This window comes from Rutidosis leptorrhynchoides, chromosome 8 (genome assembly GCF_046630445.1).
Source record: "Rutidosis leptorrhynchoides isolate AG116_Rl617_1_P2 chromosome 8, CSIRO_AGI_Rlap_v1, whole genome shotgun sequence".
Lineage (NCBI taxonomy): Eukaryota > Viridiplantae > Streptophyta > Magnoliopsida > Asterales > Asteraceae > Rutidosis > Rutidosis leptorrhynchoides.
The window spans coordinates 364,435,657-364,451,103 of NC_092340.1; positions in this window are offsets into that span (position 1 = coordinate 364,435,657).

Below are 15,447 nucleotides of genomic sequence, written 5' to 3' on the forward strand. Positions count from 1 at the left end.
ATGGCTTTAGTGGCACTTTTTCTTCAATTCTTTAATCTTCGTGCTTTGTCTTCACATTTATTTATTTAAACGATTACAACTTAAAAATAGAATAATTACAACTAAAAACTTTACATATTGGGATGATATTGCGACTAAATATATGTTCGTTTGGAGCACTATCAAATATCCCCACACTTGAGCGTTGCTTGTCCTCAAGCAATACAGAACTTGAAATTAAATCACACGAATCACTTCTTTATTCTTCACACTTTATACATTAGTGATTTTGATACAGCGGTATAAACAATGATAGTAACGATGTGGTTTACAGTCCCACATGACTATAAAAATTTAGATCCTTAAGGAAATTGGATCTTTATGAAAACATTTGATCTTTTGAAAATTCATTCTAGCTTTTACAGTCCCACATGACTATAACCGGTGTTTGCAAAATGTTTTTGTGGGTTTGGTGGGTTTCAGATTTGAAAATTTTAGCTCCAAACTTATGGTTTTGTGTCACCCACTTGCTAACCTTGTATTAGGAAAGCAACACGTCCATTATACTTGCTCCGTATATTACCTTTCGGTAAACTACCGTCCGGTTGTAAAGGAAAGCGTTGAACAAGCAACTGTTAAGGCGATGTATAATGACATTCAGATGTTCATGGTCTACAACGTGTCAGATGCAATTACTATCCTTTGTAGGAGCAATAGTAAAGATCACAATATAATTTTTTGATCTGGCACAAGGTCCTGTCTTCGACCATGCTATGCAACCACCGTTCTTACGGTTGACACCCAATTTGGTTCAGGTGACCTAATGAATTCCAGGTGAATTCTTAGGATTTTACGTTCAATGGTAATGAACTCATTGAAAATAGGTTTTCAGAAAACAAATCGGTTTTAATTTGATCAAAATATTTTCTCGTTCAAGCTCGAGTTTAGATTTCATCGAATTCCATGAGTTTGTAATTCTCAATCTTTAAAGTCAATCTCAAGGATTGAGTAATATCAGGCTTAAATGCTGATTTTTTAATTTTTAAGGAGATTATCCTTTCTAGGGGTCTGATTCATTAGTCTTATCAAGCTAATTTGCACGACGCCCTCCCCATTTTACGAGACAGATCCTCTCATGGTTAAGATAAGTCTGACCACATGGCGACCCTGTTTGATGCTGAGGTCCGTGGATTTTCTGCTGATTTTAGAGATGACTTTTCTAGATTTTTCGTCAATCTACAGCTGGTCTGGACGACAACTTCCTGACCTAAATCAAGAAGCGCGTGTCTTTTTCTGAAGAATTTACTTCATTTTAATGATGGAATTGATTCATCGTGTAGATCCATCTTTTCTTTCAAATGTATTACAATAAACGGGTAAAACAATTAATTTAGTCCAAAATAGAAGTACCTGCAATAACTTTACAGAAACATGTGATAGATAGTTTTTTTTTAATTGAATAACTTGGTACATTCTCCCCACACTTGGCTTTTTCTTTGCCTTTTTATTCTCCTTTATTACATTTTAAATGAATTCAAGCGTTTTAGGTTGTTTCTCAATTTATGTCCTTTTCGAGGTAACAATAATTTCGGTATTATCACCTAGTTTTATCGTTCATAAATATGTATAAACATGATTTTGAATTCATTTAGTTGAAAATTTTTAAAATTTTCACAATATTTAGAAAATAAGACAAGTATAAACCCGAGAGAATTTATAACCCTTCCCCACACTTGAGATCATGCAATGCCCTCATTTGCATGAAATCAGACTATATTTATAAATTCATTAGGGTGATTAGTGTAGAAAAGTGATTAAAAATACCCAGTTTGTAATTACAAAGCTCGTCGAATGATAGATGGTGTGCCTCATCGTTCATTCCTTTTGTTGTTTTATCACACATGTTTTTCTTCAAAAACGGTTGTTTTTCTGAACTATTTGTTAATTTTTGAAAATGCGTATTTTACCCTAACTTATCATGTATGTTCATTAACGAGTTATGCACTAACCCGGACCCCTAATTTAACGTTAAGTGGGGTTAGACTTCCCCATACTTAGCTGACGACATGTGAAGTTGGTAGAATAAGTTCCACGAATTAAAATAGTGAGCCAGTTATTTACATCTCGGGTGGTATAAAATATATCAATGGGTTTAAAGTTTAGACCCACCCGATCGTCACTACTTAATTCTTTTTTAAGTGTAACTTTTAGTAAATGGATATGTCTCTTTTCTGGTTCTTGGTCAAATGGATCGATATACACCGACATACATATTTCTATAAGGTGGACAATTTCTAACATTTCCTTTCGTTCATTCTCGGGATCAAAGTTGTCACCTCTATTACCCAATTGGGTGAAATTCGAGGTTTCAATATCTATTATAGCTTGTAGTTCATCTTTGGTAGATGACTCGTCTATTGAGAATATTGGGTTGGAAGGTTGTGGAATGGTGAATTTCGGGATTGAAGCAAATTCTTCTTCATTAATGGTACTTATCAGTCCCACCATTTTGGTCTCGGGGGTAAAATTTTCAACGTTATCGTTTTCCCAAGAGTACCAATTTGTTACCCTTACTTCTTCTTCATCCATTGATGGATCGATGATTTCGTCGGTAGAGGCTAATGTGTCGATATGTTGTGAAATTGGTAAAGCTGAATAAAAAGTATCATTGGGATAATTGGTGATTTCGGAGCTCTCGAATTCATCAAAATTCGATGATATGAGATTTTCTTGCACAATACTCCTCAGATCAACAGGTGTGTAATCTGATAGAGTTTCAGCTTGCCGATTTACAAACTCTCTCATTTGTTTATTTTGAGCATCGAGTTCTTCGATTTTGATTTTCATATTGTCTAAAAGATTTTCAGACACATAATTTTCCTTGTCTTCTGGTTGTTGAGTTTGAAAATATTTTTGGGAATAATCCCAATTTGAATTGTATTCTTCATAATCGTTCCATTCAGGTTCCGTGGGTGCGTAATTTTCCATAGGAACGTAATAAAAACATTCCTATATTGAGTGATAATCTCCACAGATTTCACAACCAGTTATTGTTTCGTCATTCGTGATCCAAGATTGACCGAATAAATTTTCATCAACACTCGTTTGAGAGTATTGATTTAATTGATTTCGCATGTCAGAAAGAGTTTCCAACATATTCTCAAAAATTTTCATAATACACTTTTTACCAAATTTTAGCTACAATGTGGTGCATTTACTAATTATCCTATTAGTTATAAAACTAAAAATTATATAAGTTATCAAATTAATAGAATTTTCTGCTTTTGCCCATGTTTCGAATAGCCAATAGATGCAGCAGGTAGCCAGGACCCTTTAAATCGAAAGCCCACAACTCGCCACTAACAAATCCAACTATTACTACGAACCAGAAAATTTTGGATGTCTATCAATTTAACCGCTTAAAATAATTTTTTCGTTTTGAAATTTTAGAAAAGAAATAGAAAATTCTATGTCCTAAAAACTAGAGCGTCGAGAAATAAGAAAGAAAAAGAGCGCGTCGAAAAACGTCGAAAAATAAAAGGTCGAAAAATAAGCGCCGAAAAATAAAAGTCTAAAAACTAAATATTAAAAGTTACGTCTAAAGGTATTAAAGCTTAAAGAAATTCTATATCCAAAACGGCAATAACTTAATTAGTACTAAAATTTATAAACTGCGTCGCAAAATTCTAAAGCGCCTAAATTCTAAATCTAAAGAAAAAGCACTTAAGGAATTTTACGGCAAAGCCTAAGAATCTAGAAGTATAAAAATAACTACGGTAAAACTAAACTTAAAACTAATTATAAACGACAAATATAAAAATTACGAATTAAGCGATATAAATAAACAATTTATAAAAAGAAACTAAAAATGATAAAATTACAATTTTTATAAAAATATTATTTTTATATTATTATTATCTAAAAATATTAATTTATATTATTAATAATAATATTGAAACTTAATATTACTAATTATATATTAAAACTAAATACAAATTAATAATATTTAAATTAAAACCCTAATTAAATTAAATAATAATAATAATAAAAACCCTACGTAATTAATGAATCAGGTCAGGCCTGTCAGACACCCCATACGATCGCATGGGGTTTTGGCTTTTAATCCATGCGATCGCATGGAACACGAGTCCAGATTTTTTTTTAATTTTATATTATTTTTCTAAAAATTATATACAATTATATTTTTACAAATATATATTAAAAATATAGCGTTTCGTTGAGTCCCCGGCAGCGGCGCCAAAAACTTGATGTGCGTAGGGGTGTATACAAAATAGTTATATTTTTACTACGAAATACGACGAAATATGATACAAGTTTTAATTAATTTATTTACAAATGAGATATACCTAAACTATGCTACAACACTAAAGGCAGTGTACCTAATCGTAGAGTAGTATAGTTTTTAGTAAGTCTGGTTCGTTCCACAGGGAGACGACTTATTTTACACTATATTTTAAACAACTATATTTGTACAAAATATATATTTTTATATATAATAATAATATAAAAGGGGGTTTACCGTTTAATGACCGGTTTGTCGATTTTATATTTTATGTCACAATTAAAACCTAATGAAAAATATAAATGACGATAATTTAAGTGCGTAAAATAAAAGGCGATAAGAAATAAGATAAAATTATTATACTTATTTAAACTTCCGTAATCATGATGTTTGATTTTTTGATTTTAATTAATTATCCTGGGTTAATTGTCTTTTGTCCTGGATTATTTAATATGTCCATATGGTTTTTGTCCATAACAGTCCATCAGTCATAAATATAAAGTGCGAGTGTCCTCGTCAAATTATCCTTATATCCGAAGTCAAATATTCCAACTAATTGGGGACTTAAACTATAATTACACCAATTTTCCTTGTATGTAATTCACCCCTGTTTTAAAAAGTCCATTGACTATTAATCTATTCCCGTGTCCGGTTAAATGAACGATTATTAGTACTTATAAATATCCCGTCCATCGTGTCCGATCGAGTGTATATGGCTATTTATAGGTACGTCCAATTGTAAATCTTTATATTAAATTAACGAACTATCATTCAACTAAACAAATATAAAGCCCATTAATAGCCCATAGTCTAATTTCCACAAGTGTCGTTCTTTTGTTCAAACCCCAATTATGGTACAAAGCCTAATTACCCCATCTTTAATATTTAGCCCAACATCATGATTACTTCGATTTAAATAAGCATAATAATAACTTAGTTACAAGACATTAATTTAAAAAGGAGAACATAACTTACACTGAGTATTTATCGCGTAGCTTTACACAGACAGAACTTCGACTTTAAAATCCGTAAAATAACCTTTACATAACCCAAACTAATCTAATATAAAACTAAACTAATATATATATTATATATATATATATATATATATTTTAAGATACAGAGAGATATTGATATCGTGTAAAGAACTCGGCCAGAATTCGTTGCATTTATAGGACCTGGCCTGGAATTTTCATCCATGCGATCGCATGGAATTTCTGCCTTCTGGCCATGCGATCGCATGGCCACCCTGGATCCAGCTGTTTTGCTTTGTTTCTAGCTTGTCGACATAGTTTAATAAATATATATAATATATATATAATTTATATAATTATATATATATTATATTATATTCTTGTGCATAGTAGACTTGTAATTTTAGGTCTGTTGCGTCGCGCGTTGATAGTTGGCTCAGGTCCCGGTTCCGGATTTTCGAACGTCCTTTCGTACTATTTAATATCTTGTACTTTGCGTTTTGCAATTTGCAATTTGTAATTTGCACAAAAAATTATTTTCCTTAACTCCCAAAATCCGCGCAAGTCTTTAACTCACTTTTGAGTGCACTATGGCTTTAGTGGCACTTTTTCTTCAATTCTTTAATCTTCGTGCTTTGTCTTCACATTTATTTATTTAAACGATTACAACTTAAAAATAGAATAATTACAACTAAAAACTTTACTTATTGGGATGATATTGCGACTAAATATATGTTCGTTTGGAGCACTATCAACAACCTCCAGCCAAGATTAACAAGTGCAAAAATTATAATGCGTCAAGAACAGAGAACATAAGAAGATGATGATAAAAGTGATCGGATTCAAGTGTGTCTGACACATTGAGATCACAGGGTATAAATACCCTAACCCTAGAGCAAGTTACACATTGCACCCTTGAAGAAGACCATAAAGACATAATGTGCTACGCTCCTCTAGCTCTTACATGGCCAGTCCAAAAGGAAACAGTTTAGCCCCTCCAGCTTTATTATCTTAGCAGCACAGGTCCATCAATCTTTGCACAAGAGGTCCAAAAGATAACTTCCTACACAAAGACCAAAAATGAGATTGAGAACATAATTTTAACAAAATCCTAACCGAATGTGGTTACTCATTCACCGCTATTTCTGAATGGGAAATCGTAAAAGACATGAAAGAAAAGCTGGCATATATCGCACTTGATTTCGAACAGGAGCTAGACACATCCAAAACTAGCTCTCCGAACGTGGTTACTCGTTCACCACTATTGACTGTATGACCCTTTTCCTTCTGATCCATACTGTTTGAAAATGGATGGGTCTGACAGCTTAAGGAACGATGAAAGTTGATAATTTTTTGTAAGGGTCTGTTCGGGGTTAACACGTAAAGTTTCTCGTCTAAAAGTGTTTAGCTTATTTACCAGTTATATCAGATATTTAATTATTACATTATCCTAATAATTGAGTAAAATGATGTAAAAGGTTTTAGCTCTTGCGATAGACTATGGTCGACTTTTGAATTTTGATTCATTTGACACATCAGCGTTTTAGCTTACTTGACTTCTCTTTTTAGTTTTTTTACCTCTTTGACATGTTAAAGATAAAACATAACACGAATTGACCGGTGCATGTTAAAAGGGTCAAAATCACCACCTCTAGTTGTATGCTTTCCTTATTTTAAACACCATGATAATAATGATTTCTAATTTCTAATTGTAATTTTGATGTGGCAGCTGTGGATTGCAAAGGCGGAAAACGATGAATTGGGCCCTTCCATTGTGTACAGGAAATATTTCTAATCAGGAGGATAAAAAAGATAATAGGGAATAAAATTTGGGTACTTTTGAGTACTCTTTTTTTGTGAACTAAATAAAACATGTGTGGACTAGATTGTCCTCACGTGCTTGGCACGTTAGCATACTTAACGTTAAAATACTAACGGGTGTTAGTGGTTGGGTCATCTATGTCGAATAGTGGTAGCTCAAGATCATTTAGGTCAAAAAAAAAAAAAAGATAAAAGCTAACCGTGCATTTTGATACAAACATAATGGACCATCCGCACAGTTTTGTCTTTGCAAATTGAAGTGATGTAAATGTATCAATGTATCATCCATGGACCATGATCTTAACCGGACTGTTTGAATCATTGGGCCCTGATGGGCCAAAACTTTCAAGTTTCCAACCCAATCAAAACATCCTTTCCTTTTCTTATCTCGTTTTATGTACTCGAATATGTGTTTTTTTATTACTAATAAAAAAAAATTACAATAACTATAAATATTCGTGCAAGAGAGGGCAAATTAAAAAAGAAAAAGAGTTGGGGTTTTTAGGACGGATGGACAAAGATCGTGAATTCACGATGAAACCGATAACGGTACGTGTTTTCTTATCTTAGATCCGTCTATTTTGCAATTCTTATTAACTAATGATATCGTATAAATAGAATAGAAGTGTGATTGTGATACGAACAAAATATTGGTGGCGTGCATTTGTTAAAAGAAAGTAAAGATCACAAACAGATCCACCATGCATGATGTTTATAACACCTACTGTTTGACTAGTAGCATTTAACTAAAGTTATCAAAATAAAAAAGGGGGTGGAGGTGTAAATTAAGCTAGCAACTGTCATCGTGCATGGATGTTTTCCACATCCTTACTCCATCTGTAAGTAGTGTTTATTTAGAACTTAATGGACCGGACTTAACTGGACTTGATGATATAAAATTGAATAATTAAGTTTGCTCTTTACTTTGGTTTATTGAATGAAAAAGTTTGGTTTAGCCAAAGCCTCTGTTATTAATTAGTGATTTATTTTCTTTAGAGATTGACCATCATGAATGGGTCTACTATCAGATTGTTATCATTTGATTTAGGCTTTTAGTTTATCAGATCCCTACTCATTTACATTGAATTGGTTTAATTATGATATATTTCACAAGTGTATAAAGAAAGTGTATAGGATAGGATGTATGTATCATGTTCAATATTGTATATGATCGGCCCCTTTTTTTATATCTCGGATCCATCGAATTTCCAGTTCTTATTAATGATATTCTATAAATTGTATAAATAGAGTTAGAATTGTGATTGTTACGATTTAGATTAGGCATTTAGTTTATCAGATCCCTACTATTTTACATATATTGTTTTGATAACAGAGTAAGGCAGTGGACGGCTTGAAACTCGTACGAGTTGAAATTGAAAAGGCAATTCCAAGACTTACTAAATCTCATGCTTGAGGAATATTCACACGGGAGTTACTGATTATGCATTTGAGTTGTTCTTATCAAAATCATATGAGTACTAGAACAATCTTTGTGGCTACTTGGAGTCACTATTTTTGGAATTAGAGAGATGTTTGCCAAGTTTCAGGTTATCTTCTGGTGCACAACTTGGTCGTCAGTTACTGGTTGTAAATGCTCATGATAATACATCAAATTTCAACATCTTAGAATCGAAGAAACAAGAAGAAGAAGAAGAAGAAGAAGAAGAAGAAGAAGAAGATTGCAAGGGGCGTCTAGTTCAGAGATCAGAAAATGTATGTTTTTATTCTTATTTCTTACTAAATTCATCACACAATAATTATAATGAACTAATTAAACTAATTTTTACATACAGTTCTATTTTTGCCTATAAATCAGTTGGATCATATCATATCAACTTGTTTTATTTAAATCTGGATTTAGACAGTTGATTTATCCAGATATATTCCTACTCTTTTTTAACATTGAATGAATCAATTTTCATATATGTTACTATTATGGAATATAAAGATAGGCTATATTATGTATGTATCATGAATGCAGTGAAAAGAACAGCGTATATCATACGTAGAAAAAAAAAAATCATACTACTAGAAAAAATTTACTTTTACCATACAAACAAATAAAGTTTTAGTTAGTTTGACTATATAACATTCATCTTTGAAAATTGTAGTATGTTATATTGTTGTTGTTGCTGTTATTACTATCAATTATAAATCATAATAAATTATATTTATTGAATTGTTAATTAAATACATATGCGCTTTGTTTCTTTTTTATAATAACAGATGAAGTTTAGGAAAGCCTTCATTCGCGTAGCAGATGAAATTGAAAAAGCACTATGGTTCCTTATTGAATCTCGTGGTCTAACTCTTTGTCTGAAGGTTTCCAGCCTACAATCTAGAAGCCCACCTTCTAGATGTTTAAAGTAGCCTTCTTTGAACACCATATGGAAGTGGCAAACTTGAACACGATGACGGCCGCCAACTTTCGTCAACCTTCCTCGTTCACACCATTCACTGCCATAGAATTTTTGCTATAAATAGAGGTGCAAACCTCAGTTGTAAATCATCCCAAAATCACTCAGAGAAGTGTAATCACAACCTAGAGAGTGTGTGTGAGTTTGAGAGTTTTTAGAGTTTTGTAATACTCTGTAAATCTATTCTTGTAAGTAATAGAGTTATTTTCTCTCAAATTTGTATCTCCCAACGTCCAGGCGATCCTCTCTTCCTAACAAGTGGTATCAGAGCTTGGTTAGGGACGTTGGTCGAGTTTTTGGGTCTTCTGAAGTTTCCTCAAAATCCAATTTTGAGTGTACCATTGGATTCGGCTCGTCGAACCGAGTCCAACGCAAAAAACGGTGACTTAAACGGAGTTATAACGAGCCCAGAAAACGCGGTCAAAGTTTGGTTAACTCGCCGGAGAAGACGACCGGTGCCGGAATTTTCGCCGGAGAAGAAAGGCCTGTAGCAATTCACTGTAGCAGCCCTGTAGCAATTCACTGTAGCAGCTGGCGGCACTATAGCAAGTTCCTGTAGCAGTACTGTAGCAATTCTGAAATTTTACAATTTGGTCCCTGAAATTTTCAGAATTTCATTTTTGGTCCCTGAAGTTTATAATAAATTATAATTTTGCCCCGTAAGTAAAATTTGAGCCGCGAAGTGTCTATTCCACCATTTTCAACCGTTTCGGACGTAACGGTGATCTTTGTTTTCTACAATTCAACTCCGTTAGTGTTTAAAAATTATTTGTAAGGTGATAATGTCCACAGAAGAGTCAACATCATCTTCCGGAGCTATGATTATGCTCACAGCCACAAACTACATGCTGTGGAACCTCGGATGGAAGATCTCCTCAGCTGTAAAGATTTGTTCGATCCTATTGAATTGAAGGGTATAAACCCTGATTCCGCCAAAGAAATAGAGTGGAAGAAATCAAACCGAAAAACTATTGGTCAGATCCGTCAATGGATTGATCATAGTGTCTTCCACCATGTTGCACAAGAAACAGACGCATATGTCCTCTGGAAAAAGTTGGAGGACATGTACCAGGCCAAGACTGCTCGGAATAAAGCCTTGTTGATGAGGCGTTTAGTCAACATGAAGCTCAAAAGTGGAACTTCAGTTGCCGAGCATACCAGTGAGTTTCAGAGCTTGGTCAACCAGTTATCGTTTGTTGAGATGCCTCTTGGCGATGAAGTTCAGGCGCTACTGCTACTTAGTTCCCTTTTCGATAGTTAGGAAACGCTGGTAGTAACACTCAGCAACTCAGCCCCGAATGGAAAACTTACCATGTCAATGGTCAAGGATGCCCTATTCAGTGAAGAGGCAAGGAGAAAAGACACGGGCACAGATCAGACCCATGCCTTTGTCACGGAGAATCGGAGGAGACAGCGAATGAGTAGCAAAAATAAATGGAGAGGCAGAAGCAAGAGCAGGGGCAGGTCAACTGATGGCAGAAAACCAACATATAAATGCCATCATTGTGGATTAGAGGGACATATGAAGAAGAACTGCTATAAATTGAAAGAGGAACAAGGTCAAAGCAGTTCACAGCCGAAGAATAAGAGTGGAGAAACATTAGTGACTATCTCTGGTGAGATAGCTTATTGCTCAACCCATGATGAGACATGCCTTCACGTCTCACGAGAAGAAACAGAATGGGTGGTAGATACTGCAGCTTCCTACCACGTGACTCCATATAAGGAATACTTCACAACATACAAAGCTGGCGACTTTGGAGCTGTGAAGATGGGAAATTCCAGTTCCGCTGAGATTGTCGGAATTGGTGATGTCAAGATGAAGACAAGTTCCGGGAGCACAATCACTCTGAAGGATGTCCGCCATGTGCCAGATCTTCGACTGAATTTACTTTCCGGAGTAGCTCTCGACAAACAGGGCTATGATAGTCATTTTAGTAAAGGCACATGGAAATTGTCAAGTGGCGCTATGATAGTCGCTCGGGGACACATTTGTGGCACACTATACAAAACTCATGTGAAGATCTGCACAAACAACCTTAATGTTGCAGAAAAGGAAGCTTCACAAAATTTATGGCACCAGAGACTCGGTCACATGAGTGAAAAAGGGTTGTCTACCCTAATAAAGAAGAAGCTTATCAATGTAGACAAGGACGCTGCACTAGATCCTTGCAATCATTGTCGGTTTGATAAGCAGCATAGAGTCTCGTTTAATTCCTCTTCAACGAGAAAATCAGAGTTACTCAGTCTGGTACACTCTGATGTTTGCGGTCCCTTAGAGGTTGAATCAATTGGCGGCAATCGATACTTTCTAACGTTTATCGATGATGCTTCTCGAAAGGTGTGGGTATATTTCTTGCGGACGAAGGACCAGGTTTTCGATTACTTTAAACTGTTCCATGTCATGGTAGAACGTGAGAAAGGAAAGAAGTTAAAGTGTCTTTGATCCGACAACGGCGGTGAATACTCTTACAGGAAGTTCGATGCCTATTGCAGATCATATGGCATCCGACATGAGAAGTCAGTTCCACGTACCCCTCAACACAATGGTATAGCAGAAAGAATGAACCGAACAATTATGGAACGTGTTCGGAGCATGCTCAGTATGGCTAAGCTACAAAAGCCATTCTGGGGAGAAGCAGTCAGAGCCGCATGTTACTTGATTAACCGATCTCCATCAGTACCACTGAATTTTGAAGTTCCGGAGAAACTTTGGTCTGAAAAGGATCCATCATACTCTCACTTAAGAGTATTTGGATGTTTGGCGTACGCACATGTATCCAAGGAGCTCAGGCAGAAGCTGGATGTAAAATCTAGTCCATGCATATTCATAGGCTATGGAGATGAAGAATTTGGATACAGATTATGGGATCTAAAGGAGAAAAAGGTGATCAGAAGTAAGGACGTGGTGCTCCATGAAAGCCAGACAATAGAAGATATTGAAAAGCCCACAATATCTCAGAAGAAAAATGTTGCTACTCATGTGCCAAAGGAAACAACGCAATCATTCATGAGAAATGAATTTTCAGTGCAAGAAGAAATGCCAGAAGTAGAAGATAATGAGGAAAATGACGGTGCTGAGCAGGGGGAGCCCCAATCCCATCTGCCAGACGTTCCAGCACCATCACAAGGTCAAGATGATGGTGGATCTCCTCAGAATGTTCCAGAAGTTCGTAGATCTGAACGAGGTCGGATTCCATCGAGTAGATATCCAGAATCCGAGTACCTTCTACTTACTGAAGATGGAGAACCAGAGAGTTTTCATGAAGCAGTAAATCATAAGGATAAAGAAAAATGGTTGCTCGCAATGCAGGATGAGATGGATTCTCTGCAGAAAAATAAAACTTATGAGATTGTAGAACTTCCACGCGGGAAGAAGGCACTGAAAAACAAATGGGTGTTCAAGCTGAAAAAGGATGGTAGTGGAAAAGTGGTGAAATACAAAGCACGGCTTGTAGTCAAAGGATTTCAACAGAAGAAAGGGATTGATTTTGACGAGATATTTTCACCTGTATTCAAGATGACTTCAATTAGAGTCATACTTGGATTGGTCGCAAGTATGAACTTGGAGCTTGAACAGATGGATGTAAAGACAGCTTTTCTTCATGGAGATTTACATGAAGAAATTTACATGGAGCAGCCGGAAGGTTTTGAGGTTTCAGGAGATAACCTCGTATGCAAGCTGAAGAAAAGTTTATATGGTTTAAAGTAGGCACCTAGGAAGTGGTACAAGAAGTTTGACTCGTGCATGGTGAGTCAAGGGTACAAGAAAACTGCAGCAGATGAGTGTGTCTACATTCAGAAGTTTTCTGAAGGAAATTTCGTTGCTCTTCTACTATATGTAGACGATATTTTGATCGTAGGGAAAGACGCAACGAAGATCAACCAGCTGAAGAAGGAACTCTCTAAGTCTTTTGACATGAAAGACTTAGGACAGGCTCAACATATTTTGGGAATGCAAATAACCCGAGACAGGAAGAATAAAAGGTTATGGCTATCTCAGGAGAAGTATATTGAACGAGTGCTTTCACGTTTCAATATGAACAATGCCAAACCTGTTAGCATTCCATTAGCCAACCATTTCAAGTTAAGCAAGAGTTCTTGTCCCTCATCCAAGGAAGAGATCGGGGAGATGTCTTCAGTACCATATTCTTCAGCTGTTGGAAGTTTGATGTATGCAATGGTGTGTACAAGGCCCGATATTGCTCATGCAGTGGGAACGATGAGTCATTTTCTCTCCAACCCCGGGAAAGAGCATTGGAATGCGGTAAAATGGATTCTCAGATATCTTAAAGGTACAAAGAATATATGTCTTTGTTACGGGGGAGCTGATCCAATCTTGGAAGGCTATACAGATGCAGATATGGCCGGAGATCCTGATAGTAGGAAATCTACTTCAGGATTCATTTACACTTTTACAGGGGGAGCTGTTTCATGGCAGTCAAGACTACAGAAGTGTGTTGCATTATCCACAACTGAAGCAGAGTATATTGCTGCCGCGGAAGCTGGAAAAGAAATGTTGTGGTTAAAGCGTTATCTCCAAGAATTTGGAATCAAGCAAAAGGAGTACAAGGTACATTGTGATAGTCAGAGTGCTCTAGATTTGAGCAAGAACTCCATGTACCATTCTCATACAAAACATATTGATATTCACTATCATTGGATACGCGAGGTAATTGATCGACAACTGTTGAGATTAGTGAAGATCCATACAAAGGAGAATCCTGCGGATATGTTAACAAAGGTGGTGACTCGAGAGAAGTTGGAGTTATGCAGACACATAACTGGAATGTTCGTTGATTCAGCTGGAGGGGGAGAATTGAAGGTTTCCAGCCTACAATCTAGAAGCCCACCTTCTAGATGTTCAAAGTAGCATTCTTTGAACACCATATGGAAGTGGCAAACTTGAACACGATGACGGCCGCTAACTTCCGCCAGCCTTCCTCGTTCACACCATTCACCGCCATAGAATTTTTGCTATAAATAGAGGTGCAAACCTCAGTTGTAAATCATCCCAAAATCACTCAGAGAAGTGTAATCACAACCTAGAGAGTGTGTGTGAGTTTGAGAGTTTTTTTTAAGAGTTTTGTAATACTCTGTAAATCTATTCTTGTAAGTAATATAGTTATTTTCTCTCAAATTTGTATCTCCCAACGTCTAGGAGATCCTCTCTTCCTAACATTGTCAAGTTTGGATGTACCCTTACGATAATAATGAGAATGATCCGATCAAATTGGATGGTTATTGTGCTCCTGGTTTTACGGATTATTATAAGGCTTGTGTTAACGTACAACACGCGGCAGGGAGGCTCGCTGTGAAGAAACTTGTGACTTATCGACCATACTTCTCCAAGGATGTACACGCATTGATACCCACCACCTCAGCATCCGAATCTAGCTGCTGTTGTCTTGCCATATGCTTGAGGAATGTTCACACCGGAGATTTTGATTATGTGTTTGAGTTCTTCTTCTCATCATCATCATATGATGAAAACGACCCTTCTGTCTTCTTGGAGTCACTCTTTTTAGTACTAAAGGAATGTTTTGAAAGGACCCGTCCTAATCCATCCGGACGAAGTCCATATCGATTATAAACGATTCACAACAGTTGATTACATCGCGAGGTACTTGACCTCTATATGATACATTTTACAAACATTGCATTCGTTTTTGAAAAGACAATCTTTCATTTCATCGAACGTTGAAGGCAGGCATACCATTTCATAATATATCTAACTATAATTGACTTAATAATAATCTTGATGAACGCAATGACTCGAATGCAACGTCTTTTGAAATATGTCATGAATGACTCCAAGTAATATCTCTAAGATGAGCAAATGCACAGCGAAAGATTTCTTTAATACCTGAGAATAAACATGCTTTAAAGTGTCAACCAAAAGGTTGGTGAGTTCATTAGTTTAACATAAATAATCATATCCATCATTTTAATA